A 26,793-nucleotide genomic window follows, 5' to 3' on the forward strand; every position below is an offset into this window, starting at 1 on the left:
TTTATGCGTGTAAAAGGTAAGGGTTTTTACATACACATTAGTATGCTATCCACATTGTTCTGTGCCTTAATACTTTTGATTTTTAAATGTTAGAAAATTTCCATGCAGATATGTTACATTTTATAAGAGCTGCATGATTTTCCATTGTATGGATATACTATAATTGATTTAAATAAGCCCCTGTTGAGTATTATTTGATGTTAAAAACAATGTTTCAGTGAACAATCTTCCATTTATATCTTTATGGACAAGTGAAGATTTCTATAGAATAAATATATGTGTGGAACTACATATCAAAGAAAATGTTTACTTTAATTGTCATAGCTGCCCCCAAAAATGTTGTACCAATTTACCGTTCCATCTACAGCATATGAGAATGCCTAATTCTATGACTTATTTTTTAATAGTTATTGGCTATAATTTATACACAACAAAATTCACTCTTTTAGGAGTACAGTTTGATAAATTTTCTAATTGTATAAGGTTGTATAACTTCCATTACAATAAAAATACAGAACTGTTCCACCACCCTTAAAGGCTCCCTTATGACCATTTGAAGTGAACCCTTATCCTTTATCCTTGTCTCCAGGCAACCACTGATCTGTTTTCTGTCATTATTTGCCTTTTATAGAAGTTCATATAAAGAGAATCATATGGTAGCTGTCTTTTGTTTTTGAATTCTTTCACTTAGCAAAAATTTTTTTATTTACATCCATGGTGTTGTTCTTTTTATTGCTGACTGGTATTTCATAGCATGGTTAAAAGATAATTTGTTTATCCATTCACCATTTGATGGACAACTTGGACTGTTTCCAGATTTTGATTATGATGAATAATACTGCTATAAATATTCATGTATAAGTTGTATGTACATGTTTTCATTTCATTTTATTTTGTTTATATGATCTTACACAAGAACAGGATTGCTAAATCATATGATAAGTGACATAATATACTGTTTTAAATTTCCCAAATTGGCTGTGCCATTTTGCAATTCTATCAGCAATGTATGAGCATTCAAGTTGCCCCACATTCTCTCCCATACTTGATAATATCATGTTATTTTTTTTTAATTTAACCATTCTAATGGGTGTTAGTGGTTTTAATTGCATGTCCCTGATGACTGATGATGTTGAGCATCTCTCAGGTGTTTATTGGTCATTCATATACCTTCTTTGTGAAGTATCTGTGCAAGTGTTTGACCCATTTTTTATTTGTTTGTTTGCTTTCTTATCATTTTCATGCTACTGACACATATGAGGAAAGAGGCATGAGAAAATGGACTTGGAAAAGGAAGCAACGCTTGTATCTGATTATCACATAAGAAGGACTCATTAAGTGATTTCAAGCTTTTCTTTAAACAGTGGTTCTGAAATCTGGCTACGTACTAGAATCCCCTGGAAAGATTAGAAACCTATCAATGCCCAGGTTCTACCAAAATGCAATTAAATTGGAATGGGTAGTGGTGAGAGAGTCTCAGTAGTTATTAAATCTCTCCACATGATCCAATTGTGCATATAGGATTGACCACAACTTCTTTATAAACTTTTGACAGTGGCAGAATTTTCAAAAAGATTGAAGCCAAGTGGGCTTTAAATCCCATTATGTATATTTAATTCAAAGAACGAAATAATGCCATTTGCAGCAACATGAATGGACCTAGAGATTGTCATACTGAGTGAAGTACGTCAGACTGAGAAAGACAAATGTCATATGATATTGCTTATATGTGGAAACTAAAAAAATGGTACAAATGAACTTATTTACAAAACAGAAATAGAGTCACAGATATAGAAAATAAACCTATGGTTACCAGGGGGGGAAAGGGGGTAGGGATAAACTGGGCAATTGGGATTGACATATACACACTACTATATATAAAATAGATAACTAATAAGGACCTACTGTATAGCACAGGAAACTCTACTTAATAATCTGTAATGACCTATATGGGAAAAGAATCTAAAAAAGAGTGGGTATATGTATATGTATAACTGATTCACTTTGCTGTACACCTGAAACTCATACAACATTGTAAATCAACTATACTCTAATAAAGAATTTAAAAAATACAAAAAAAAAGTTAAAGTGTTATATGTTGGTTAAAATATAGAATGAAATATGCTCCTCTTGAAATAAGATTGGCAATTAGAGCAGATTGTTAAAAACAGTGATGAATGAGAAGATAAAGTGTACTTAGATGCTTTTTCTTTTAGTATGAATCTAAACAGATATCCTCTTAAATGTGGTGTTTTCTTTAAGTTAGTAAACCTTGATATTTTAATAAAGAAAACTATTCTGTCAAAAAAGTATAATTAAATGGAATATGAATCAATCTCTCTACTTATTAATTAAATTTAGTTGTTTGGATCATGAAGCTCAAGATCAACAGACACTAATTATTTACTAATATTAAATAAATGTGTCCATTAATAGGAGTTAAAGTGAGATGAATTTTAGCTCACTGTAAAATGGGAAGAACACTCTAAAGACATGCCCCTGCAACATCTAGTATATAATATCTAGGATATCTCTTCCTAGCAGTGTGCCTGTGGGATACAAAACAATCAATACTTATTTTAGGTAAATAAATGGATACTTCAGGAGGAAATAGAGTCCCCACCACTACAGTGTATTTAAGCAGAAGCTAGAGGGCCATCTGCCAGAGATCCTGCTGAAAAGATTTCTGAGGGGGTAGAAAATTGGTGAAGATGGCTTATAAAGCCCCTTTGACCTCTAAAATTATTTGATCCTGCATCTTCAGTATATTGACATTTGCACTTCACAATACCTTGCTGATCTTTCACCTGCTGTGGGAGAATAATGAAGTTTTAACAGAAAAGCTTTTTGACCCAATTCTTTTTTCATATTTGAAGAACTCTTATTTTTTCTTAGGGTAGGCAGAAGTGTGTAGAGACATGCAGGCTCTGAAAATTGAATTGGTAACACATTGACAGGAAGTGAAGTTGACTTCACTGCAAAAGTTTAGTATGGAAAGCGGTAACTAAATGAGAGCACTGTCCCAAACAAGCCTAAGACATTGTGATTTTAGTTGCTCAAAACGATACATCTCATTCTTGTGTTTTAAATCAGATTCTCCTTCCCCAACTTTGAAGTTGTGTGATTTGGAGTCAGTTATGCCTATTGCCTGAAGACCAACTTTATTAGCTTTCCATCACCCCAATAAATAGGAGTCCAGTCTAAATGTGACATTAATAATGTTTTATCATGCTGACAGCTCAACTTATTACTTATCCTTTGTATTGCATTTCCCACACTGTATGATAAACATGACAACATTCCAATTATTACTTAATTTTACGACTACATATGTTTTCACAGAATTGATTGAAATGACAATGTTTATTTTTTAATTGTTTATGCAAATTATTTCTTTCCCTTTGTCCAGAACTAAAGAAAAATGTGTAGATCATAAATAAAATTTTCTTTATTTTTCCTTTGTCTTACCATGGTCCTTCCTTCTTTTCATCTAACCTTTCTACTCTGTCCCTCAAGTTACCTTTAATCCATTATGTTCTAAGGTTATATTTTCTACTCATGACAAACATCATGCTACTTTGCCATCAAAAGCTTAATACGTAGAATTTGCTTTATATCACCAGTTTTGGGTAAGAGCATTTAGCTGTTTATTCAACATTTATTGTGTACCCACCATATGAAAGGTACTCAATAAATAGCCATGAAAGATACAAACTTATTTTCACACAATCATACATTCAGTTACTTATAATCTTGGGGGCAGTAAGATAGATACACCAATATGTCGTAAATAGTTACAAAAATTAAAGAGAAAGAGAATAGATTAATTTTGGCATCTAACGGGATATATCTGCTATACTTCTCTCTACTAAGATTTACATGAGATACCAAAACAAGAATTGGAAGGTAATGTTTGAAAGTTTGGTTATTTATTATTGACAGTTTTGCAAGAGCACCTCGTCCAGCTATCTTATGCCCCATACCTACAAAAGCAAATATTAACAGGTACAGGAAGCTCACTAAGAATCTGCAGAGGACAAAGACTTAGAATGAGAGGAATGAAGTTAAGATTCCAACAGCTGTATTACACTTCAGGGTACTCGAGTGGAAACTCTAAACAGACAAATATCCCTCCATCACAACTATATATCTTCCCCAGTAAATTCTGCCCAGCATTCTCTCCTCATATCATTCTCTCCTGAATCAGGCTCTCATGTGTCTTTGGTTGAAAAAGGCTTGGTCATCTGTCTGGTTCAAATTGAAGGAAGTTACAGGACTTACCTGGTGGCGCAGTGGTTTAGAATCCGCCTGCCAATGCAGGGGACATGGGTTCGAGCCCTGGTCCGGGAAGATCCCACATGCTGCGGAGCAGCTAAGCCCTTGCACCACAACTACTGAGACTGTGCTCTAGAGCCTGCGAGCCACAACTACTGAAGCCCGCGCACCTAGAGCCCGTGCTCCGCAACAAGAGAAGCCACTGCAATGAGAAGCCCACGCACCGCAACGAAGAGTAGCCCCCGCTCTCCGCAAATAGAGAAAGCCCGCGTGCAGCAACAAAGACCCAACACAGCTAAAAATAAATAAATAAAATAAATAAATATATATATATATATATATTAAAAAAACAAACTGAAGGAAGTTAGGAAAAGAAACTCGGTGTTCTAGCTTGAGCAGACTGGACCCCTAATGTACTAAATTCCCCTAATACAGAAAATGTTCAGAAGATGCTCAGTAGTAACAAGTATATAAGTAATTGCTGGGGTATCAAAACAGACTTAGATATAATGCTTGTAAAGCACTTATCACAAACTTGTTACCTAGCAATCACATAGTAAGCAGTTAACGGTTGAGAGAGGATTTCTAATCAAAGAAGAAAATAATGCCATCTTAGAAAGACTAATTCTTTAGGAAAGGGAGTGGGTGTCAGCAGGATATAGGTACAGAAATTTTTTCAAAACAATTTTTTTGGCCACAGAAATATTGAGCACACTATTTAACTTGTTAAAACTTTTCAACCCCTTCTTAGTAAAATGTACTCAGCAGAGACTAAGTTAGATATTAGAAAACCTGACTCCCCTTCTCTAATGGAATTCTGTGCGAAGACATTCTATACCTGATAGGCATTTGCTTTATAGTGCATGGAATTTATAATTTCTGGGATTTGAGGTGTGCCTGAAAACACGAGCCATTTTCAGCACATATACAGGTGTGCCACGTAGCTGTTTACTACCTGCCAACAGCTTTACATAAAGGAAGCTGGGCTAAGTGTTCTTTTAACCGCTGCTGCAAGCTGACAAGGTGTTGAATGTGCTCTATTCAGCAGCAAGAACTAAAAACCTTGTCAAAATCACGCTGTTTTGGAGACAGGCCGGGATGACTTTCACAGCATCAACAAACCTGCAGCGTGAGGGCAGCTGATCTACTGTGCCTAAGGAAGCATGATCCACCTGACCTGGTGGCGGCCACAAAGGCCCATCATCTCCTCCTAATCCCTGGGTGTATCTGTACCACATGCTTCTCCCTCTCTGTCACTTACGCAGCATTGCCATTCATCAAATCGGGTCCAAGTGGGCACTCTGCTGGGGTTGTTCCTAAATACAGTAGGAATTAGACTGAGAAAAAATACAGTGCTATAGCTCTGGCAGCAGCAAAGGAACAAAGGAAATGCACATTTGAGAAATGTCTGATTTAAACATCACAACAACTTGACTTCACTATTAATATTTACTTATAAGCTTTTAACTTTTCTTTCTCTGCCCCCATTCTAGAATTGTTCCTTTTTGTTGATGCTTGATATTTGTCATTAAAAAGTTCTCAAAAAGCACTATAAAGGATTTTGTTTGAATTGTCATTTTTAAACAGGATTTCATCCATCTTATGAATGTAGTTGTCAGCAAACCAGGGCAGAATCAGCATGAGCTTAGGTTGGTGGGAGAGAAAATATTTTTGTCCTTATTCCATTTAGACATCCAAAGCGTTGGGTTTGAAACCTGGCTCTGATTTTTTTGTTCTGTTTTTAGCATACACTTTCCCTTCCTGAGCTTCATTATCCTCAACTATATAATGGAAACAAACAAGACAAAGTCAAACAACAACAAAAAGAACCTCATTCACAGGGCTATAGTCCATATTAAATAAGGAAATAATTATAAAAGTACCAGTAGCAGTGCTTGAAAGATGGTAATGATTCAGCATATATTAGTTAGATCTAGATGTGGTTCATTATGAATTTGCTTAGACAGCAAACAGAATACGTATTAAAATTAGAAAACCTGGTCAGATAATGTACTGCATTTTTCATGTAAATAGAAAGTACATTTAAAATATTTCAATTTCCATCTTTCAATTTCTATTAAAAATCAATGAAACTCCATGGTCGTTATCTTTTTACTACATCCACTGGTCCTTCACCCATAGTATGCATAGTAGAAATAAATTTAAATAAATTGTGACTTCAGTCACACTCAAGAGTCTTCATGAAGGAATTATTTTAAATATATGTGACAAAAACATTCTGAGAAGAACACATATCCTTTTTAGGTGAGTGTTCTCATTATGCTTTAAATTATTTTAAAAAGATATAGGATGTACAGTTATATAATGTGTTTTACTATTCTTGAGTTGGCAATATAATGAAGATCTGTATACAATTTTATTCATTGTATAGCAAAATAATCTTGACTTTTATTAGGGAAGAAGACAAAATGATTTCTGAGAGGTTTCAGTTTGACTTCTGACAATTTGAGCTTCTTGTAATAATGAGTGATGGCTGGTTGAAATACTGACTTAATAATTAATAGCGGTATTTGTCAAATAAAAATGTAAGTGCCTAAAATGAATGGGTTGCTTCTGACTAATTTTTGGCCTTTGCCAGATGAGATGTGAAAATGTAGACTTGAACCCCTGATGAGATGGAATGACCTGGGTCATTCAACCGAGACAGAGGGAAGGCATGCCACTGGCTGAAATCCAACTAGGTAATTACATTTCTTTTAACATAAAATACTCCTGTTATTTCAATTAGATATTATATTTTTCATTTCCCTCCACTCTTTTTGCCTTCTCTTTCCATTTTCATTTCAGGTTAGACTTGAAAGTGAAATAGCTACTGATTTATTCAGAGAGACGGGCAACATCATTTTAGCTGTAGGAGAGGTGGTGTTTGTGACATTTGGTATGAAACTTACAAATAGTCTCTTCAGTTGAAGTAGTGAGTGATGGTGCAAAAGGTAAGTAAAAATAAGCAGCAGGAACTCTAAGATGATAAGAGCTGGACTTCTAATATTTTTTAAGTCAAAAAATGTTTAAGCTGAAGGAATCCCATGTTATAGGCTGGTCCAGGGGTCAGCAAACCTTCCTGTAAAAGGCCAAGTAGTAAATACTTTAGGCTCGTGGGCCATGTGGTCACTTTCACAACTACTCAGTTATGCCCTTGCAGAAGGAAAGCAGCCATGGGTAATAATACATGAACACACAAATGCGGCTGTGTCCCAGTAACATATTTACAAAACCAGGTGGTGGGCCAGATTTGGCCTGCAAGTTATTCGTGAACCCCTCATCTAGTCTAATTTCTTTATTTTAGAGAAGAGGAAAATCAGGTTCAGAGATATTAAATGATATTAAATGATATACTTAGCCAAAGTCCATTAAAACTTTGTATCGGAGCTCAAGTTGCCGCCAAGTTTCCATGTACCCTAACCTGCTCTTTTTTCTATTGCATCATTGTTACATAAATGAGCCAAAAATGGCCTCTGTGTATTGGCCCCTACATTATTTCTTCCCTGCAGACTGAGACCTTCCAGCTCAAAAGCCTGCCAGCGCTAGACTCAAATTTTTGCACATGTAATTATTTTTAAAATAGACCAAACAGGCAAATGTTTGGCCATGTCTAGCCTTCCTGCTTTGAATACCCTGTGAAACCTCACCCAACAGCTGTTATCTATTGATAAAATGGGGCCTTGAAGTTATAAGGTCCCTGATTTTCAGTTCTCTGACCAAAGACTCCCCTTAGGAGGCTAAGCAACTTTACCTACAGGTCTAAGCCCCGTCTCAGTTTCCCTTCTCCCCTTGGAGTGGTCTTATCTCCCTCCCCTTCTGAGTAGGAGATCCCTGAGTCATAGCCTCTGGACAGACTTATTCTGTGAGGGACTTCTCCCACAGGAAAACCTATCATGGCACTGCCAGACAAAGCAGCGTGTGCTACTGCCTATCATGGTGATATCTTTTTTCTGGACCAGCCCATAAATCCCCTGACTTCCTACAATTGTGATTCATGAAAAGCAAACAAAACAGAAAATAAAAATATTTAAGTCATCTTTAGACAGTTTTTTTCAATTGCCAAACTAAATGCTTTATGAAGGGAAAAGTATTCCTGTAAAGTATGTTTCTCAGAATTTCCTTTGCTATAAAATGGTTAAACCATTAGGATTATGTTCATATGTGCAATGCCTCTGTTAACAGAATGTACTTCTTCTTTTTCTGTGGAAGATGCTAGAAAATATCAAGGGGGTTGAGAAGTAATAAACTTTTGCAGACAGAAACTTTTCCTTTATAGTCTGTGTTCACTGTGCATAGTGGGAAGTGGTTACAAATTTTCTGTGATAGGGTAATAGGGATAGTAAGAGACTTCAAGCACTCCCTATGTATGTGAATGTCCTTTCAAAGAAGAGTGCATGATCACAGTATAATTTAAAATATTTATGTGGCACAAATAAAATGGCAAAATCCCTGCCAATGTTGATAAATGCCTATTTGAAAATCCAAAGGATGAGTTTCAGACATTCTCTCTAATTATCTTTTCCGAAGACAGGCTACTTTAAAAATGTGTCATGATACTAGGTGAGTAGTAGTATGGTAGATAAAAGATTGTTGTTCAGAAAACATTCAGTTTCCATGACCACCATCTACATGGGAAGACTATACTTCCCATCATATTGACTCAGGGCTTGGCCATGTGACTTACTTTGGCTAGCAGGGTGTTAGCACACAGGATGTGAACAGAGGCTTGAAATGTTTGCACAGTTGAGCCACATATGAGGAAACACAGAAGGCTGGAAAACATTGACTCGTATAGTGGTGAAACACTTGGTAAAAGTGTTGCCTAAAATATCCTGAGAACAGGAAATTTACCTAATAAATTGGTGAAACTGGATGATAAGATTTTGAAAGAGAATGCTGAGTGTGAAGTGCGAGCTGGCTCTTGCTGTTGCAGTTGATACAGGGATGCAAGACAATGATGAGCTTAGAACAAGACTGGCTGGTTTACAAGATAATTTAGAAGGAAATTAAAGATACATTTCAGAGTTGGAGTTTTTCACCAAATCAAAGGTGAGCCATTTAAATGCAGCTGCAGGGAAAAGATCAAACACAGCATGCAACCATTAAGAAATGGGCTCCAGGTAAAGACCAAAGAGTGTGGCTTCAATCCCATTTTGTCATTTGTTAACACTTGAAAATATTTAGATGGTATCTAGTAGACCTTTCTTCTAGACCTAAATGGCTCTAAAAAGATTAAACGCCTTGTTACAATGACACTTGCACCCAAATTACCTGAAATTAAATATAGAGAGAGTTCTATCTCAAAAAAGATTGTGACTGTGGCTTTTGCCAAAGGAATTGATCCGTCTTTGAAAAAAGATGTGTACTAGCAACAACAATGCCAACTAGGTCTAAAATATTAAAATATTTGAGATGCAAAAATATATCTGGTCTCCAACTATGTAAAGGAAAGGACCAAGTTGGAAAATCTCCTTGGCTACCAAGAAGGGCACACTTTCAAATTCTAACTCTGCAGATATGGTCAAGGAGGGTAATTGAAAAGGAAGTACATCCCTAAGGTGGAGTCAAGAGCTGGCAGGAGTGATGGACTTGGGTACCACTCTGCGGGAACAAAGCTGAGCCTAGTCAAGACCTATCCTGGAGTAGGACGACCTGACAACATCTGCGCAGGAGAATGTCAGAACTCATATGGTCCTCTGACTGCTACATGCCTTCCACTTCTCCTCTTCTGTTTTAAAATGAAGGGTTAAGGAAGAAATAACTGGAATTAACAAAATATGTAGACCTGAATATAAACAAAAGTACATGTCAAGATCTCTGGGATGCAGATGCAGCTACAGAAGTTAGTGGTGAACTCATACCCTTAAATACATTTAATAAAATCAGATAAGAATGAAAATAAATAATCTAAATATTCATCATACAAAGCTATCCTTAGAACAAAAGGCTTCTTTTAACTTGACTTCTCTGTGAAATCAATTAATGTTGTATTTCCTTCCTTTGTATTGTTGTGCTAAATTCCATTGTAGAAATAACCACATTCATTTATCAGTTTTCCTCTTGATGAAAACTTGTGTTGATGCTAATTTTTAGCTATTGTGAATAAAGCTGCTATGAAAATTCAGGTACAATTCTTTTTGTGGATATATGTTTTTATTTCTCTTGTATTAATACTTAGAAATGACATTACTAGGTCAAATGTTAGGTGTAGTTTTAACTTTAATGAGAATCTGTGAACTCTTTTGCCCAAAGTACCATTTTATATTCCAGCAGGTATAAGTATTTGAAAGGAAAGATAAGCCCATCACTTTCTTGTTTGTTTACCAAGAAAGTAATCAGAAGTGTATTTAAAACCAGTAATAGTTTACAGTTTTAAGTTTAACATCTTAAAAAGCAGCCTGTCTGTATACCAGCATTTATCAATTATTAAAATATAATGAAAGAAAGCATCCCGTTACAAAAAAAAAAGGAATACCGTATATTAAAATATAATTAGGAAAACATTAAACAAGAAATATACACTACCATATGAATGAAATCATGAAACATTAGTGAAGAACATAAAAGAAGATACAGTTAATGCTAAAATATGCTATAATCCTATTTAGTGAAAATATCAATTTTCCTCCATTAAATTTATAAACATAATGAAATCACAATCAAAAGTGCAATAGATACATAATAGAAAATTACAAACTCATGTTAAAATTTATATGAAAGATTATAAATTGTGTTGAATTTTATGTGATTGTGTGTATGTGAAAGAAGAGTGAAGATATTTTAGGAAAAAAAGTAGAAATCAATGTATAATTTACTTAAATAAGATATTTGAATGTATTTAACAGGATGGCATTGATGCAAGAACCCACAAATTTATATAATAAAATTATTAAAAGAATTGCATTGGTTACCCATTTACAAACAAATACAGTTAGAATTTACCTTAAAGCATCTACTAGGTAAACCTCCAGAGTGATTTCAGAGGGAGGGATGGAGAGAGAGAAAGATCTTAAATTTACAGTCATTTGAGGGTCCCCTCATTTTACTCAATAATGGAGCATTAGAGTATAAGGAAAACAGAGATCATCTGGTCCAGCTTTTTTTTCTTTCAAATTATATTTTGTAAAATAATATTACCCTGAAGAGTTGGACTGGGAAGAATAGATAGCCTAGAGAAGGATAAGGGATACTAATGAATCTTTTGAAAGAGAAAGGGAAACCGAGCCAGTGAGACAATTTGGGGTTGCATGTAAGATTCCATTTTGAAAAGGTCCATATCACAAACAGGTAGGTAGCTAGGTATGCAGATGCTTTATGATAGATAGATAGATAGATAGATAGATAGATAGATAGATAGATAGATAGATAATAGATAGGCAGACAGAGTTCCTCCAAGCCAGGTCCATCTCTTTATACTTTTTCCTGTGCTATTTTAGATTGGGAATGCTATCTTGGATTTAAGTGGAACTGTAGCTGCTATAAAATAGTGTTGTTATGGTATGCCTAGATATTAGAAATGCATAGATGTTTCTAAGTGAATTGGTGTATCATCTGCAAAAGAAAACCATAAAGAATTAATGCAATTATACCCTTATCTGCAGGAAAGTCTGGAAATCAATGAAATATGATTCAATATCCATATATCTTTAGTAATAATTTAACATGAACACAAAACTAATGCATTTGAAATTATTACAAATATGATGCCAGCACCGCTCCTGTGGTAATAATAACAAATCTGTCAACACACAATGATTAGTTTGTGTGATCATTTAGTAGTTTTATGTAACTTTAGTAGTTTAAAATGAATTCCATATTTTATGAAACAAAGTTTTACCCACTTGCATTGTCATGCATTTGTCTCTAAAGAACACCAACCACTATTACATTCACTATGAAAATGCACTCTAATTGCCTCAGGAGTCCTATAATGTACATCAGATCCTTAAGTGTGCCAACCAAAAATCTGGGATTGAATCGCTGCTTGAGAACTTATTAGCAATGTGCCTTTGCACGAGTCACTTTTTCCTCAGAACATATTTGCTCCCTTGTAAAGGTACTGTGACAATCAAATGAGGGACTAAATAAATGTACTATGTAAATCAAAAAGTACTCCACAGATTGCGATTGTTGGTACTGTTACAACAACTGGGACAATTAGAAGATTTATAGGAATAATTTTTTAAAGCTTTAATTTTTATTTTTCTCACAAGTTTTATATTTAATAGTGTGATTATTAATAATACTTTATGATATTTATGCCTTGGCACAAAAGGTAAAAGTCACTAGCTCATAAGGCATAACTTCTATGAGCTTGTCATGTACTTTATTCCTTTTTAAATAAAGAACACTCTATTGAGGTATGATTTTATTTTTTTAGTAAAAGGTGAAAGATCTATTTGATCTGAAGAGAAACCAAAGTATTATTGAGGTATGACTGAATACAAAAGTCTGTATATATTATTGTATACAACTTGACGAACTTGGGGATAAGTATACACCCATGAAACCATCACCACAATCAATGCCATAAACATATCCATCACTAGACTGTTCTTAATGGCACCTTATTAGTTTACTCTTGACCCCTAACCCAGAAAAGTATTCTGACAGCTGTCCTAGAGGACAGTCCCAACTGAAAATAGTATTTTGAAATATATCCTTGAGTAGCTGGTGTGATAGGGAAAATTAATGATGCCAGGATGTGATATTGAAAATATTATGACAGTATGATAACTTCATCTTCAGACATTGCCCATGAAAGGAAATGGGAAATAAGGGGCTAAGTGTGAAAGAAAATTACTAGGATTGAAGGCATTTATGATTTCTATTAAGGTGTATGTGTGTAATGGAAAACATTTTACCAAAGGAGATTCTTTTTCTTTCATACAAGGTAGTGATAATAGGTTGTCCAGCATGGAGAGACAAGAGGATTACATTTGGAGTTAGAGGAACTGTGTAATAATACTGGAGTGACCATCTTGGTTATACCACTATACCTCTCTGTTCATCAACTTTCTCATCTTAAAATGTGAACTCTGAGTAGAAAGGCTATCTAAGACTCTTTCACATTCTAAAAGATGGTGGTAGGGATGGAGTGAAAAACAAAACAATAAAATATGGCAGGAATTCTACCTGTCTATAAGAAGCACCCTGTAAAATTACTTGCAGATTTTGACTGGCTGTAAATATAGGCTACCTATGATTTTTAAACCTTGTGTGTATCAGCATCACTTGGAAAGCTTTTAAAATATGTATGTAAATTGCTGGATCCTACCACTCAGAATTTCTGATCTAATAGATTTTCTGTCTTTTTTCCTCATTGGATGGTGAACTCACTAAAAACAGCCACTCGTATCCCCAGTATTTAGACTAATTTAGGCTCAGCAAAGGTATAAGAATAAGCAGAATAAGTAAATAATGAATTCTAAGTTTTGTGGGGAGACACCATGTAAAATATGAGGGGAGAAATGTATATACATATATATATGGTGAATAAAATGAATCTCTAACATGCATTGACTTCAAGCGTTACAGAGAATGGACTAAGGGAGAGACAGGGTATAGACTATTACCTTAACATAAAATTGGAAGGATTTAGGTCCCTAAGCCATGAAATTCAGAAAATGACAAGTTTGATGTTAAAGCATGCAAGTACAATGCAAATAGCATGATGAGTTGATGCTAGAAAGGAAAGCAAGTTAAGTTAATGTGTCTTTCTAGGCACATTATCCTATGTGCTTAATGTTTTCAATTTTTAATTTTTTTAAAAAAAATTTTGGATTATGAAATACTTTTTTTCTGTAAAATATTAACAAAGAAATTTAGCACACGAATTAGATTTTTAAAAGAGTAGCAACGCTGAAGAAAGTCTTAGGTCTCCTTAGCTCTACAGGTCTGAGGAGGCAGCCCAGCCCCCAAGACATTTTCAGGAAATAAACACAGGGCTCTACAAAATGCAGATGAAACAATCAGATTTAGGTGACAAAGCACATTGATGGCAGAGACTGCTTATCAACTACTCGGTTGTCCATCACAAGCCAGAAGCAGCTGGGACTGTGAACGTGAGGGAGGCTTAAGTCTTGCCATCTAAGAACTTAGATCATAGGAATCTGGGGACACTGACTCTCCAGAGCTAGAAATCATCTCCAGTTTCATCACTTAATAGTCACACATCTATCAGTTATCACATGTACAGGACGCATAGAGCATATGAAAAACTGGAGCTTATTTCAACAAGCAGTAATGCTCCCTAGTGTCTAGTGAAGTTTTTAGTGTAGAGTGAAGACAAAAGTGACTTTTGTGTAGCATATGCCTGCTTCATTATAAGCTTTCTCTGTGTGCTACTGAAGAGAGAGAAAATAAAGGGTGCGTTCATGGCCCCATACAGTAGGTCAAACCAAAGTTAAGTCACCAAGCGCATGTTGTTATTCTCAAGCAGATGTAAAGGCCTTTATGAAATCCAACGCATACTAAAAGCTAATGCAAAAGCAGGTATTATCAATACTACTTCTATCAGCTAGGAATGTACTTGGCCTCAAGTAAAAGAAAACCTGTACTACGTTTCACAAGAGTCTATTTAACTGATGTACCAAGAAGTACCAGGAATGGCTCCTATAGCAGCTTAACAACACCTGCAGAAAGAAGCTCCTTCTATCTTTCTTTTTCACAATGCTTAGTAATAGCCACTTCACTATCATGAATTGAGAGCCTCTTTCAGACAGAAAGAAGGAATGAGGAGAAGAGGTGGCACTGGCTGACCAGCCTTGAGGTTTCATTGTGTCTTATGGCAACTCCCAGTTTCAAGGAAGGATGGAAAATTGGTATTTTAGCTTCAGAGGGACTGAAATAGTTAGAAGGGGTTTGGAAATGGAGCTTAGGTCATCCAGTTTAGTTTACTACTTGTTCTAATATAAAGTACTAAATATTCAGGTTATAGGGGTCCAATGGAAACAATACATAATTTAAAACCTCTTATATCCTAATGTATCCCTATATGATCTACATATCTAAGGTGTTTTGATGCTCTTACTTTTTTTATCTTGCCAAAAGATGTCAAATATTTTCACATGACTATGTCACAATGTTCACATACCTCCCCCAATTTCAGAGGTTAAAAGGTCAAAATGATGCACATTTTTATATCTTCTAATATTGGCCACTTCTATATCATTAGTTGGTAATATTTTCAAGTATAAAAACACCACTTTTTAAATAACATTTTATGAACACAAAAATATTGTCAGTTTAGTATTTTTGAACAGTATGGAAAAGCACAAAAATGGCTATAATCCCAGGGTTCACATTTAGGGTGTAATATTCCAATGCTATAATTTCATGGATTTTCAATCACGTGATTAAAATAATTTTGTAAGAATAATGTATTGGATTTAATGAAAAATAAAATAAATATTTGTTTTATTTTGTTTTTAGCCTGTACTTTTGGATATTGATTTTGCAAACATATTAAATCAAAATTTACTTTGAATGCATGTAGGATGGCATAAGACTAATTGAACAGATAGGTAGTATTCATATGATTTCTCACAGAATAATGTACTATAGAAAGGTATACATTAAAATGTTAAAGCTTAAGTTGTTAATATACATGTAATGGAGTCCCTGAAGAAGAGACGGGGAGGGGGCAGTAGACAAATATTTGAAGAAACAATGGTCACAATTTTTCAATTTGTTGAAAAAATGAAAACCCATAGATCCAGGAAACTTAACAAGCTCCAAGATAAGAAATATGAAAAGAACTATTCCAAGGCACATCACAAGCTGCTTAAAACCTGTGGAGAAAGAGAAAACCTTAAAGCCAACCAAAAAAACCCTGAAAAACAAAAGGACATGCTATGTAATGTAAAAAGAACAGATGTAAGCATGACTTTAGATTTCTCATGGGAAAAGATGCAAGTTGAGACTACAATAACAACAATACATGGTACAGCAAAGTCATTTTCTTAATTTTGGTGATGGTTTCATGTATATATGAATTGTATCAGATTTTACACTTTATATACATTCAGTGGGTAGGTCAATTATACCTCCACAAAATATTTTTTTAAATAAAAATAAAAAGCCTATGAAGCAGTAAAGAATGCTAAATCCTGCCATCATGATTTTGTATATCCTCTTTTTACACTGAATTTAGCATACAATGAAAATGTGCAGGAAAATATGATAAAATTTTTATGCCAACTGGTTTTCCATTCACTACTAAATGTGATAGGATATAAAGACTCCAGGATTTTTTTCCTGTGGCAAATTCTTGCCAATTTAAACTAGAAGCTATCAAAGCTAAAAGGCACCTTTGCCCATTTCCAAAATAAGTGTGGAGATTTTACTTAAGAAAAAGTTTTGACTTGAAAATTTGGATTTCCCATCAAAGACTTGTCATGAAAAATCCTACAAATTTGCTTATCACCTGGTGAAGAAAACTAAGAAAATCATTATCATGGAACATTGGTGAGGCCAGGTATCATTAAAATTGTTAAGCTTGGAGTAGAACCCGGCTTGGAGTAGAAGAAAGCTCAAGCTCAAGCAACATCATCTCAGATATCATCTGCTCTGGAATCACTGATTGCTGAGGTTTCTTTTATGACATTTATCTGCAGCATGGGATGGGGTGCAATTTATTTTAGGACAACCACTTTTTGATTTTCATCTACTCCAGGCAAACTGACACCATTGAAGAAGTCATCCAATTTTGTTAGACCCCTTCATATATTACAAAGAATATTATCATACAAAAATGTCAAGAAATAAAAATCTTGTTACTCTTGCTCTATGGAGCATCTATAATTTTTGATAACATATGTTATTTTCCTGATTTGGTCATGAAGAACATCCATAAGTCATTGCTTCTACATTGGCCTGTGTTATCCTCAAATACTATTAGGCTGAAATTCAGCTAGTGTTACTGTTTCTTAGGTTTTACTGTCAAACACGCAAAGCAGCAGGGTAAGTGTTATACTGGAGATTAAGAATAAAAAATGAGGAGTTGCTGTACTCTGAGGGTGATCATGTGACTTCATTTGTTCTTGGAGATGTGCCTGTAGGTTGATGATCAAGGCAGCCTGAACAGAATAAGGAAGCCATGTGATTAAGTAAGTGAATACTTGTGGCTTCTGATTTTTATAAGTTTCCTTACAGAAAAACCCATCAATACTCAAAAGTCCCCTCCATTGCCATATATGTAAATTGTGGCATCATGAACATATATTGCAACATTCAATTTTTCTTAATGCATCATCAAGCCAACCTGAGTTTTAGTGTATTAAGCCAGACAGTAGTCTATCAGAATCCACTTCTGGTCAGCGACATGGTGACAATCCCCAATTTCCAAACAACTTCTCACTAATCTCATCTCAATAATTGTTACTCCTTTACACTTGTGACAGTAAATTTTCCAAAAAGCACATACAAACGGGTGATATTAATTACAACTCCATCTGTTCTAACCCTCTCCACTCTCCTAGCCACTGTAGAGTCACCAAATAATAAAATTCCAATGTGACCCTTGAGTTTGTAGGAGTCAGTGTATATGTTTTATCTTGTGTTGCCCAGGACTTAAAGTTGCAGATGTCCATTCTGACACTGGTGAATATCTCTTCAAGTTTTAGTAGTCAGCTTTCACCCAATGGAAATGACTTTCAAGAAGGCATACTTATGGTTTCCCAGGTCATTAGCCAAGGTTTAGGATTATGAGGTTATGCAATCAGAAAGCCTATCACCAGGAGGAACAGACTCAGGGTTGGGAGGTCCAGGGACCGCTTCTTCCTCATTTCAACATACTCTGACTTGATTTTTGTGGATATGAAGCAATAATAGCAATTCTCCCAAATTCTAAGACTAGAGAGTTATTGAAGGCTGAGTGACTCTGTCCTCTATTGTGCTTCTATCCAGTTTCATTGCCACTGTGAGTGCTACATCTTTATTTTATTAACAGTAATCTTTACATATTACTCACCTTCCTTATTTAGCTATTAAATTGGGAGTTGTATTTCAAAAAACCCATGCCCCTCCCAGGATGTAATATTGGCATGTCTTAAACAGCTTGAATGATAAGAGGAATCCAGGGCCATCTAATGAGTCTGTTCCACTAACCTAGCACATTTCTTCATGCTGAGCAAGTGACCCAGCACAACCCACTCCTAACTTTGTTATTTTATACCAAGCAAAGCATTTTTGCCTGGCATGCAGCTATTAGTGCCTATCTTCTCAAGTCCCAAAAGCACCAGAACATCTGTTCCCAAACTTAGCCCACTTTTCTAACATTTTGGCGAATGTTCTACCTACCTGAATAGAGGGGTCAACACTATCCCTAGAGTATTTTAGGTGGAGAGATTATGAAGGTGAACCTTCAAGTTCTTTGCAAATTAGCCAGTAGCATCCTTGGCCTCCAGAGGGTGGAACTTTAGGCTGTTTGGGTTTCTGGGTTCCATATCTGAACCTCTAGGCTTGGTGCAGAAATTCTGGATTATGACATTAATAAAACAGATTCTGCTAGTTTATACCAGCTCTAAAGCAGCTATTAGGTGCCAACCTAGGCATGCAGTACTTTCAGTTTATGTGTATAGTTTCCATGCTTAAATCAAAGACCCAAACTTTGGCATCATTTTATGAAAATGGAAATGGTGAGGGATCTTCCCTCCTATAGCAATTATTAATTTTTTATAATATTACATAATACTTTCGGAGACATTTTCAGAGCCAGAACAGGATAGCACTCAGTAGTAGTCTGACTGCCTTGACAGGTATCTTTCCTAAATAGTGACTAGAAGAAGACATTGTATACTGGTGAAGCACATTAAAACTAGCAATAAAATTTTGAGAGTTTTCTCTTTATTAAAATTGGAACAAATCAAACTGGGCATGGAATAATAAGCAAAATAAAGTTCTCATCTATGAGCACCTTGGGAGAGAATACTTGCCAGTGAAGTAGCACAAGAACAGACTTCATACTCAGGATTCATTTCAAATATAAACTAGAATTTAAGGACACAAGGTGATGCCAGTCTACATCAAGTACAGGGGCTCAACCTCTTGTAGAGTTTTAGATGTCTGTCTACTTGCTAGATGCTTCTCATGAGCCTTTAAATATGTCCATATTGTTCCCATTAAAAAGAAAAGCAAGAAGAGCCTGGAAGAGGAGGAGGGGAAGGAAAAGAGGAAGAGCAAGAACAAGAAAAGGAAAATAGCAAAGAAAAGAAACATCAACAAAACAAAGTCTACACACCTCTATGGAGGTAGCATTTAGTATCTTTCCTCTCTGTCTGTGGTATAAACTTTCACTTGTTCACTATTAGCTGGGTTCCCTGACTTCCTTACTAACATAACACCTAATTTTTAGCTGGGCACATGGCCTACCTGGAATGAAGAATACATTTTCCAGACTCTTTTGACACTAGCCTTGGCTATGTGTCAAAGCAATGATCAATAGAATGCAAATAGTTGTATCTGAAAGTGTCCAGAAATCACCACTGTAGGAGTAGACAAGCCTCTGTCATCCTTGTCATCCTTTCTCCTCCCTGATGACTGGACTGCAGTCATTATGGCCTGAGACTCAGCAGACTTCTTAGATTATGTAATGGAAGTTGAAGATGGGGAAGCAATAAGATTGACAGAGCTCACGTCCTGATTGTCATGAAGCCACCTTAAATTTACACAGTTATATGTCAATTACAGCTCAATAAAATTGAAAAAAAATAATAGTGATGGTACTGCAAGGATGAGATAATTTTGAAAAGCCCTGGCACGAAAAGCCTGGTTTTATTTTACAAATGCGTGCTATTCAAAATGTGTTTCATAAATGGTAGTGCTGATATGGTGATGCTGATATTATCAGTAAGGCCTTGTGCTAGGCAGCGTGTGTACAGCAAGGCAGCCCCTACCCGCAGTGAGCTTACAGTAGAGGAAAAGATAGATCAAAACAACATATTAAAAGGCATAGAATTGTGAAACATAGGCAGATATTAATAACTTTTAATTTTATATTGTACTATATATTTTTCCTGGGTTTCTTAAAGTTATTGTAAAAATCCATTGAATTTTCACCTTTTAGACATATCTCCAATAATAAAAATGGGTAATAGAAGTAAAACTACAAAACATCCACAAACCATCTGTTTGCAGTTAATCCAGCGTACTTTTCCACAGGAGAACAAAAATAATCCCAGAATATTTTATCATATACTTGAACCAAAGATTTGAAGAAATAAAACCCTATTATATCATTTCGACATATATCATCTTTAAAAGTACAGCCTTTTTACTTGAGGGAATATAATTTCATTTGTGATATGTATATGTAATGCATGGTATATATGTGTGTGTGTTGTTATTTGCTTAGATAAAAATTGATAGTAAATATGAAGCCTGATTATAGTATATACCAATTTAATATAAGTAGATTTAAAGGAAATTGAGAAATAAAAAATACAACTACTCAGGAAAAAATGCAAATAATTATATTTATAAAATAAAATTCTAATAGCACTATTCACAATTTTATATTATAGTGAGAATTTAACTCAGTGCATCGATATCTTGAATATATATTTTTTTACCAATGTGAAAATTTTCAAAGAATTATAAACAACTCTGGATTAAATGAAAAAAAAAAGAGAAAGTGACAATTCAGGTTTTTCTCTTGGATTTTATTTTCAGTGATGCATGTGCTTCAGATTATGATACCAGATAATTAACATTTTTGAAAGAAAATTAGTTTTAGTAATGGAATCAGATTAGCTCATAAAAGCACAAGCTATTTCCTCACATGTACTATGTATAAATGGCCCTCAAATTTTTCTTTTAATCAATAAGCTTCATAAATATTTTTTCAATCAGGATATATAGAATATGTAGAACAGATACTTAATCTGGATAAAATAATATACAAAACAGAAAAAGGTCTGGATCTTTATTCACTCAGATTTCCTTCTTCCTGAAATGGCCCCGACAGGATTCCTATTGGCCAATAAAACATGAAGAGAAATCTGTGTGTGTGTTCTGGGGGATGAGGTGCTATTGCAAAGAAGTGGTCTCTTCTCCTGCATGTTACAAATGCGTAAGTCATGTGGACCTGCTTCAGTCATCTGGAAGCCAGGGGAAGAACCAACCCAGTGACAGAGTTGAACACAAGATGGAAAAACCAGAGAAGAAGAAAAGAACCTGAGACTATTATGACATTGTTGATTCACTGAATCAAAATCTGGAACCACCCTATGTCTGGACTTGCTGTTTCATGAGAAAATACATTTTCTATTGTTTAAGTCAATTGGAACTTCCTGTTACTCTAAGCCAAAAGTCTCCTGATTAATATAGTCTCTTTCTGCTCAATTGGAAAACCATTACATGTATACCAACTGTAGAATGAATAAACAGATTGTGGCATATCCATATAATAGAATACTACTCAGCAATAAAAAGGAATGGGCAGATACATGCAACAACATGGTTGAATCTCAAAAGCATCATGCTAAATGAAAGAAGCGAGACTAGAAAAGTCACTGACTGTACCACCCCATTTATATGACATTCTTGAAAAGTCAAAATCAGATCAGTGATTACAAGAGGAGGGGGTGGGGAGAGAGGTTTGACCACAAGGAAGCAGAAAGGGACTTTTGGGGGTTGAGAGAAATGTTCTGTGTCTTGATTGTAGTGACGATTACATTCATCATACATCATACACACATCACATAAGAATGGTGAATTTTACTGTATGTAAATTCTACCTCAGTGAATAAAAATATCTATTTGTCAAATAAATAAATGAAAATACTCCAAAAGAAAAAAAGGATTGGAAGTCATCATGCTACAATATCTTCTTAATTCACAATAGAAATGATAAAGTATTTTGCAAGTAATATCTTGCTGATATTTAAAGTTTTAATACTAAAAAGTGATGAGCTTTTTTAATCAATTACAATTGATTTTATATAATCCCTAGAGTAACATGACTCTTCTTCACTTGCAGCCCTGTTCCCCAACTAAACTTCCTCAATAAATAGCTTAGTCTCCCTGTTGCAATGTTGGAAAACCATGTGCTCTGTTTTCTTAACTGAGAGAGAAAAAATGGTCATCCAGTGTCTACTTTAATGCTTCTGATAAATGGCTCTACTGACTTTTAAAAAGATGAAAAGCTATCCAAGTATTTAAGAAGTAGGAAGAGTCAAGACCCTCAAGAATTAAAAGTAAGTAAGGATGCAAGGTTTTCATTAGAAGAATTTTTCCTGAGTTTGCTGGTCATTGGAACATTAATCATGAGCAGTTTTGGCATAAGTCTTTGCTAATGCAACACTGAGGCATCTCATTCTACTAATGGCTAGCTCTAATTCATGACAAGGTCTTTCTTATAATAAGCAGAACTGTGGCTTGCCAACTTATCAACATTTGTCTTCTGAATGAGGCCTTTTCTTTTACCATATTAGGGCCTTTTAAATAATTGAAAGCAGCTGCCATTTACCTGCCTCCGCCCCCATTTCTGTCTTTTCTTTCTAGGGTCTGTGTGTTGCAGGGATGGAGAAAGAGGAACATTTCTTTACCCATAAGGTTACATAAGAGTAATTTTATTTCTTTTTTCAGCAGTGATGAGTATGAGAAACACGATGTCAGGTTCTCTCTCTATTCACACCATCCACCCACACCATCTTCTCTCTTCCACCTGGAGAAAGTGATTCATACAGGCAAAGGCCTAATATGCATCCCTCTCTAATGGTCAGAGTTAATATTCCATGTCTGTCTTGGCCTCTCAGCAGTTTCTCTCTCAGATGACAAGAATGCCTATAAATGGCAGATATTCTCCTCAATTCTGTCTACGTGGTAAGCTCACCACTAAAGACCTCCCCAGTCCTCCTAACTATAGGAAATAATGGTTATTCAACTGCTTGGCCTGAAACTGGGTGGGCAAGGGAATTCAACTCATAATTAAGAGTGTGGAAAGCCTCTCTTCACCGTTAGGTCCAAGCTAGATGTTCACATTCAGTGTGAACAGTAAGCTGTGTGCTTTGGATAACAAAGCTGATATTGGATGTATTCCATCCTTCATCCAAATCCTTGAGTTTCATCTCAGTTGGCTCAGAACCTAGAGTGAGTCTGAGTATTATTCATATCTGGCAACTCTCCCCTAATAATCCCTAGTCCTTTCAATATTCTTTCTTACATGTTGTCCTTATTCTCCAACATATGCTTATCCTGTTCTGAACAGTCTCTAATTTGTGTAGGCAACTTTAACAGTGTGGTGTCAGAGCATCATAATACACTTGGGAAAAAATCCTTTGAATTGAATTCAGTTAGACCTCGGTTAACATCCTGGATCCACTGGTTACCAGATGTGAGCACTTGGGCAGATTATTTAATGGCCCTGAGTCTTAGGTTCTCCATCTTGAATGGGCAGAATATCAACCTCACAGAATTGTTATGAAGCTGGAGATAATTAAGATAGCATTTATAAATCATTTAGCACAGTACCTGATATACATTAAGTCCATGAGGAATGTAGTTTTCCTTTTAGTGTTTTCATGCAAAACTGAACCTACTTCAATGTCATACCTGGGACATACTGAAGACACTTTAAAATTTAATACTTGCTCCAGAGATTAGACATATTTTGAGAGAATTTTGTGGGACTGATTTATTTCTATATTAATAAATGAAAGACCATCTTTTTTAAAGGAAGTTATACCTCCTCAAAACATTTGTTCATTGTATAAAAATCAGACAAACTTAACCTCTTTTCTGAGCCTCATTTAAATGCTGTCTTCTCTGTGAAGGTTTAATGATGTCTCTTCAACCTTAACAGAATCAAATTGATGCATTTGATTTAGACATCTATTACTGATTGCATTCTATATTTTATTATAATTTACTGTTATCTCATAATCCACATTACATTGTAAACTCCTGTGAAATTAGGCCTGGCACTGTGGTACTAATTCATACCAGCATTCCAATCTAACATTAGAGTTTCTTAGAGGATAAAGAGCAGTGTAAATAAAGGGTTAACGTTGGGGCTAGGCTGATGCAGTGCTGCTTGAAAAGTTTTCCTTGGAAATATTAGTGATGACAAATGAAGAATGTTGTTTATGCCTCCTTTGTGATGTGGTACTGCACTGGGTTGGGAGAGATGTGAGTTGGGATGCAAGGCTTCGACAACCGTGGTATATAAAATTGGTGGGTAGAGGGGTATGCCCTTCTGTAGGTCAGGGTGATCCTCACATTCTTTGGTCCTCAGCTGTGGCAGCCATACATGCCTCATACAAGTAAGGAGACAAAAGTTGCTGCATTTTTGGGTACCACTCAGGCTTCCTAATGAGTTGAAGATATTGTACTTCCTGTATTTCCTGCTTTGTATCCTTCTAAAAAGCTAATTAACTATAGTATTAGATTACTGTATTATTAGATAGTATTGCCTTTTTATATATGTCTCATGAGTCTTATTGCCAATCTGAAACCATAGCCATAGCTTTGCTGCTGCAGGGAGTCTATTGTAGCTTATCTGAATCATGCACAACCAATAGAGCATTTACCAAGTGCTCTTGGTTCATCAGAATAATAACCCCGGCATTTGTAATTATTGAAAGATCATGGCAAAAGTAGGGGGGTCACAAAAGTTCAGGATGTCTTACAATCATTGAGTAGTCACTAGGACTACTATGTAAGATAGAAGCAAGAAAAATGGGAAGATACAGAGTCTGTGAAACACTGCAGTGAACTTGTGTACCTCCCTGAAATTTTACACAATAGTTTTATAAATATGCATATGATTATTTCTGAGAAGATGCTCACATTTTAAAGAGATCTGAAAGATGACTCCATAAAAGGTTAAGAGCTATTACTTTTACTTTACTTTAGAGAGGCTGAATACTCTTTTGAGAGGGATTCAGGCAATTTATGAGAAAAATTACTTCTTTGATGCCTCCAGGTTACCACTTAGCAAATTACTCTCAGACTCTACCAAGTTGCCTTAATCAGCCAAAATTCAGGTTAACTTTTTTTCCCTGAAATGTTTTGCTCATCTCTGAGGAACTTACTCAAACATTGTTTAAAGACAAATGTTTCCAAAAGTCCAGTACAATAGTCAATATATTATATTATTTTTAATGAAAGTTATCAGAGCTTCTATTCTTCTTTCTCTAATGCAAGCATAGCACTTATTGGGTTGGAGGGGGAAATGCTCAAATAGGAACAAGGTTAATGTAAAAACAAAGTGTTAACTTGGTTGGTGTTGGGGACAAAATAGTTGATTGGGACAAAGCATCCTATCACCCCCATCCTCACATAATGACCTTCCAGTTCCTACAACAGAGCAACAGAGTTAAGCATTCAGGAAAGACCAACACCACAGCAATAATAATTTTTAAAAAAACACACAAATGGAAAGAATTAAATACTCACTCCTAGTGCTGGTGATTATGGTAGCATTGATAACCAATAGGCAGTGTTTCTTTTTAACATAGAGATTTTATACAATTTCTAATGTGTCAGTTAGGAAAGGCTTTGTCTTCAAGTGAGACAATAATCAGGCAATAGCAGCCTGGACTAGAGATTTTGTTTTTCTTTTTCTCACTTAACAAGTATAGGAGAGGTTAGTTCTTGTAGTCAGTTGTTAAGCCAGCAGCAAGGGTTTAAGACTGGCATCAATACAGTTTCCCAGGTCTTCCTTTCAATGTTCCAAAATGATGGAAGCCACTCTTGTCATCACATCCCCACACAATTTCATTCAAAATAATGAAGCAAGCAAGGTGTAACCCAGAACAAGTGCTTCTTCCTGTAACTACTGTAGCTTTATACCAAATAAGAATAACTTTGTCTGAACCAGCTCCTCCCTCAAAGGACTTATTCCCAGAATTGAGGGACTTGACCAACTCTAGATAAAGTGCTACCTAGGACCACATTTGATGATGTCAAGAGGTCACCACCTAATACATAAACAAGAGATGCTAGCAGAGATGAAATGGTAGTACTAGCCCTGGAGTAAGCAGTCAGTGTTTTTATTTTTGCTTTATTTCATCTTGTTTGTTTATTGAACCTCATCTTTTTTGTTTATTGAACCTCAATTACAAAGGTTTCAGTTCATCATAATCCTCAGTTCGAGTTATATTGTCATCGATGATCAATGCAAGATGCCTCAACATATATTTATCACATTTGATCTCCATCCAGTGTTATTCCCCTCACACTGGACGATGGCTGTACTCATTTACTACTGGATTTCATATTATTTCCATGCCTTTTTAGTGGTCAAAAGTAAAACATCCGTATTTTTAAAGATAAAATACATCAAGAGTTCTTACTGATTAATTTATTCTGAATTCATTATTACAGATTTTACTTAGCCTCATTAATCTAACAATTGAATCTAATTTATCTCATGATGTAAATTTTAGTTTCAAAGATATCAACATAGCTACTCATAACACAAAATAGAAACTATGGTCTCTGAATAACAATACTAATACTGGAGTCATCATGATAGTGACAAGGTAGTTCCTGAACTTCATTCCCTCTTAC

General features: G+C 35.3%; 2 long non-coding RNA genes across 15 annotated transcripts in view; both read left to right on the forward strand.

The window, feature by feature from the left end:
* The window catches only part of LOC309612491, a 637,465-nt gene extending 625,874 nt beyond the window's left edge, over nucleotides 1-11,591 (forward strand). For 13 of the 14 annotated variants that reach the window (XR_014235193.1, XR_014235194.1, XR_014235195.1 and 10 more), the window contains one exon: nucleotides 6,875-11,591. This is a non-coding gene — a long non-coding RNA (uncharacterized lncRNA). The remainder of the gene's footprint in view (nucleotides 1-6,874) is intronic. The other variant, XR_014235198.1, reaches the window with a different exon arrangement.
* Nucleotides 11,592-11,652: 61 nt separating this feature from the next.
* Nucleotides 11,653-25,633, forward strand: LOC309612514. Its single transcript, XR_014235236.1, has 2 exons — nucleotides 11,653-19,529; nucleotides 21,245-25,633. It is a non-coding gene; the product is annotated as an uncharacterized lncRNA (long non-coding RNA).
* The last annotated feature ends 1,160 nt before the right edge of the window (nucleotides 25,634-26,793 follow it).

The sequence above is a fragment of the Balaenoptera borealis genome (assembly GCF_965194805.1).
Source record: "Balaenoptera borealis genome assembly, chromosome: 15".
In the NCBI taxonomy this organism is placed as follows: Eukaryota; Metazoa; Chordata; class Mammalia; order Artiodactyla; family Balaenopteridae; genus Balaenoptera; species Balaenoptera borealis.